Below are 5,355 nucleotides of genomic sequence, written 5' to 3' on the forward strand. Positions count from 1 at the left end.
CACTATAAGACACTCATGAAAGAAATTAAAAGGACACACACACACACAAAAAGGAAAAATATTACATGTTCATTGATTGGAAGAATCAATACTGTTAAAATTTCCATACTACCCAAAGCAATCTACAGAATCAATGCAATCCCTATCAAAATACCAAGGACATCCTTTACAGGAATAGAAAAGACTATCCTAAAATTCATATGGAACCACAAAATACCCAGAATAGCCAAAGCTATCCTAAGCAAACAGAACAAAACTGGAGGAATCACATTACCTGACTTCAAATTACAGTACAGAGCTATAGTAACCAAAACAGCATGGTACTGGCATAAAAACAGACACATAGACCAATGGAACAGAACAGGGTACCCAGAAACAAATTCACACACCTATTTTTGACAGAGGTGCCAAGGTATACACTGGGGAACAGATAGTCTCTTCAATACCTGGTGCTGGAAAACTGGATATTCATATGCAGAAGAATGAAACTAGACCCCTGTCTCTCACCATATGCAAAAATCAAAGCAAAATTTATTAAAGACTTAAATCTAAGACCACAAACTATGAAACTACTACAAGAAAACATTGGGAAAATGCTCCAGGACATTGGTCTGGGCAAAGATTTATTGAGCAATATCCCACAAGCACAGGCGACCCAAGCAAAAATGGTATCACATCAAGTTAAAAAGCTTCTGCACAAATGGTATCACATCAAGTTAAAAAAATCTTCTGCACAGCACAGGATACAATCAACAAAGTGAATAGGCAACCCAAAGAATGGGAGAAAATATTTGTGAACTACCCATCTGACAAAAGATTAACCAGAATATCTAAGGAGTTCAAACAACTCTATAGGGAAAAAAAAATCTAATAATCCTGTGAAAAAAATGGGTAAAAGTTTTGAATAGACATTTCTCAAAAGAAGACATACAAATGGCAAATAGGCATTTGAAAAGGAGTTCAGTATCATTAATCATCAGAGAAATGCATATCAAAACTACAATGAGATACCATCTTACCCCAGTTAAAGTGGCTTTTATCCAAAAGACAGGCAATAGCAACTGCTGGTGATAATGCATAAAAAAGAGAACCATGGAACACTGTTTGTGGAAATGTAAATTAGTACAGTCACTACGGAAAACAGTTTGGAAGGTCCTCAAAAAAATAAAAATTGAGCTACCATATGATCCAGCAATCCCACTGCTGGGTGTATGCCCAAAAGAAAGGAAAACAACATATCAAAGAGCTATCTGCACACCTATGTTTGCTGCAGCACTGTTTACAATAGCTAATGTTTGGAATCAACCTAAGCATCCATCAACAGATGAATGGATAAAGAAAATGTACATACACACAATGAAGCATTGTTCAGCCATGAAAAGGATGAGATCCAGTCATTTGCAACAACATGAATTGAACTAGAGATCATTATGTTAAGTGAAATAAGCCACGCACAGAAAGACAAACATCATATTTTCTCACTTACTTGTGGGATTGAAAAATCAAGACAATTGAACTCGTGGAGATAAAAAGTAGAAGGAGGGTTACCAGAGGCTGGGAAGGGTAATGGGGCACTGACAAGGAGATGGGGATGGTTAATGGGTTCAAAAAATAAAAAGAATGAATAAGACCTACTATTTGATAGCACAATAGGGTGACTATAGTCAATAATAATTGTACATTTTTAAAAAACTTAAAGAGTGTAATTGGATTGTTTGTAACTCAAAGGATAAATGTTTCAGGGGATGGGTACCCCATTCTCCATGATGTGCTTATTTCACATTGCATGCCTGTATCAAAACACCTCATGTATCCCATAAATATATACACATTTTATGTACACACAAAAATTAAAAAATAAACAAAAACATTTTTTAAAAATCAAAAAACAGATTATACATTATGACCAGATGGAATTTACCCTTGGTATGCAAGGTTGGCCCAACATGTGCAAATCAGTTATGCATACACCACATGAATAGAATGAAAAATAAAAATCACCTGATTATATCAATAGATGCAGAAAAAGCATTCGACTAAATTCAACACCTCTTTATTATAAAAAATTTTTAACAGTATGGAAGAACTGTATTTCAATGTAATAAAGGCCATATATGACAAGCCCACAGCTGACATTATACTAAATGGTGAAAAATTGAAAGTGTTTCCTCTAAGATCAGCAATGAGATAGGTATGCCCATTCTTGCCACCTTGATTCAACATACTGCTGGAAGTCCTATACACAGCAATTAAATATTAAAAAAGAAATAAAAATAATCCAAATGGAAAAGGAAGAAGTAAAATTGTCTCTGTTTGCAGATGATATTATTCTATATATACAAAACCTTAAAACTTCCGCAAACAATCTGTTTGACCTAATAAATGAGCTCAATAAAGGAGTTGTGTTTCTATACACTAACAACAAACCATCCAAAAGCAATTAAGGGGCCGGTGTGGTGGCTCACGCCTTTAATCCCAGCACTTTGGGAGGCCAAGGCGGACGGATCACTTGAGGTCAGGAGTTCCAGACCAGCCTGGCCAACATGGCAAAACCCCGACTCTACTAAAAATACAAAAATTAGCCAGGCGTGGTGGCGGGGGCCTGTAATCTCAGCTACTTGGGAGGCTGAGGCAGGAGAATCACTTGAACCCAGGAGGCGCAGGTTGCCGTGAGCTGAGATTGCACCATTGCACTCCAGCCCGGGCAACAAGAGCGAAACTCTGTCTCAAAAAAAAAAAAAGAGCAATTAAGTAAATAATGTAATTTAAAATAGCATTGAAAAGAATAAAATACTTAGGAATAAACTTAACCAAGGAGGTGAAAGACTTGCACACTGAAAACCACAAAATATTGCTGAAAGAAATTAAAGACACTAATAAATGAAAAGATATCCTGTGTCCATGGATGGAATACTTAATATTGTGAAAGTGTGCACACTAACCAAAGCAGTCTACAAAATTAATGCTAAAATAGGAAAAGCAATAATAAAATTCACATGGATCCACGAAAGACCAAGAATAGCCAAAATCAACAGAGTAAAAAGGCAATCTACAGAAGGGGAGAAATATTTGCAAACCATATCTCTGATAAGAGATTATTTGCCAAAATATATAAGGAACTCCTTCAACTCTAAATCAAAACATAAATAAGTAAATAAATAAATAGTCCAAGGACTTGAACATATATTTCTCCAAAGAAGACATATAAATGAACAACAGGCATATAAATAGATGCTCCACATCATTATCAGGGAAGTGCAAATCAAAACTAGAAGGAGATCTCACCTTACACCTGTTTTCATAGTTATACTATATAAAAAATAAGACAATGTGCTGGCAAAAATGTGGAGAAAATTGGGATTCTGTACACTGTTGGTTGGGAGTATACAATGGTGCAACAGCCATGGAAAGTAATATGGATATTCCTCAAAATATTAAAATTAGAACTAACATATGATCCAGCTATCTCACTTCTGGGTATACATACAAAGGAATTGAAATAAAGATCTTTAATATTTTACTTTTCATGTTTCTTTTTTTTGTGAACCCAGGCTGAGTGGAGAAATAAAGATTTTTAAAAGGTCTCTGCATTCTCATGTTCATTGCGGCAGTATTCATAATAGCTAATATAAAGAAATAACCCACATGTTCATTGACAGATGAATGGATAAAGAAAATGTGGTATATACACTCAATGAAATATTATTCAGCTTTAAAAGGGAAGAAAATCCTATCTCAAAATAACTAGAGGGGGATTTTCTATGCTCCCACCACCAAGAAACGGTAAATGTTTGAGGTGATAGATATGCTAATTACCCCGATTCAATTATTTGTTACACAATGTATATGTGTATTGAAACATCACATTGTACCCCATAAATATATACAATTATTATTATGTGTCAGGTAAAAATAGCATTTTTTTAAAAAGTGTTAAGTATGTATATTGTAAGCCTAGAATAACCACTAAAAAACTATACAAAGATATATGTTCAAAAACACTATAGATAAATAAATATTTACTTGTAAAAAGTGTTCAGATATATTGCAGGAATGTATGGAGAAGAAAACAGAGGAAAAAAAGGAAACAAACAAGATGACATGAAAAATGGCAGCCTAGAGGAAACCAGGGTTCTACCACACCCCAAAAGTAACAAATGAGTTGGCAAAAACTGTCAGAGTGAACTTTTACAGAACTCCAGAATATAGTAAAAAATTACTATGACTAGGAAAATGATTAATTTTTTAAAACCCCTGCTTCTCTGCAGTAAGAGTGTTGTGGTACTTTAAATTGCTTGCTTACAGCACATCAAAAAACTTATCTACCAAGATCAAGTTGGCTTCATCCCTGGGATGCAAGGCTGGTTCAACATACACAAATCAATAAATGTAATCCATCACATAAACAGAACCAAAAACAAAAACCACATGATTATCTCAATAGATGCAGAAAAGGCCTTTGACAAAATTCAACAGCCCTTCATGCTAAAAACTCTCAATAAACCAGGTATTGATGGACCGTATCTCAAAATAATAAGAGGTATTTATGACAAACCCACAGCCAATAGTATAGTGAATGAGCAAAAACTGGAAGCATTCCCTTTGAAAACTGGCACAAGACAGGGATGCACTCTCTCACCATTCCTATTCAACATAGTGTTGGAAGTTCTGGCCAGGGCAATCAGGCAGGAGAAAGAAATAAAGGGTATATTCAACCAGGAAAAGAGGAAGTCAAGTTGTCCCTTTTTGCAGATGACATGATTGTATATTTAGAAAACCCCATCGTCTCAGCCCAAAATCTACTTAAGCTGTTAAGCAATTTCAGCAAAGTCTCAGGATACAAAATCCGTGTGCAAAAATCACAAGCATTCCTATACACCAATAACAGACAAACAGCCAAATCATGAGTGAATCCCATCCACAACGGCTTCAAAGAGAATAAAATACCTAGGAATCCAACTTACAAGGGATGTAAAGGACCTCTTCAAGGAGAACTACAAACCACTGCTCAACAAAATAAAAGAGGGCACAAACAAATGGAAGAACATTCCATGCTCATGGATAGGAAGAATCAATCTCGTGAAAATGGCCATACTGCCCACGGTAATTTATAGATTCAATGCCATCCCCATCAAACTACAAATGACTATCTTCACAGAATTGGAAAAAAACCACTTTAAAGTTCATATGGAACCAAAAAGGAGTCCACATTGCCAAGACAATCCTAAGCCAAGAGAACAAAGCTGGAGGCATCACGCTACTTGACTTCAAACTATACTACAAGGCTACAGTAACCAAAACAGCATGGTACTGGTACCAAAAGAGAGATATAGACCAATGGAACAGAATAGAAGC

This window comes from Colobus angolensis, unplaced genomic scaffold (genome assembly GCF_000951035.1).
Source record: "Colobus angolensis palliatus isolate OR3802 unplaced genomic scaffold, Cang.pa_1.0 Scaffold283, whole genome shotgun sequence".
Lineage (NCBI taxonomy): Eukaryota > Metazoa > Chordata > Mammalia > Primates > Cercopithecidae > Colobus > Colobus angolensis.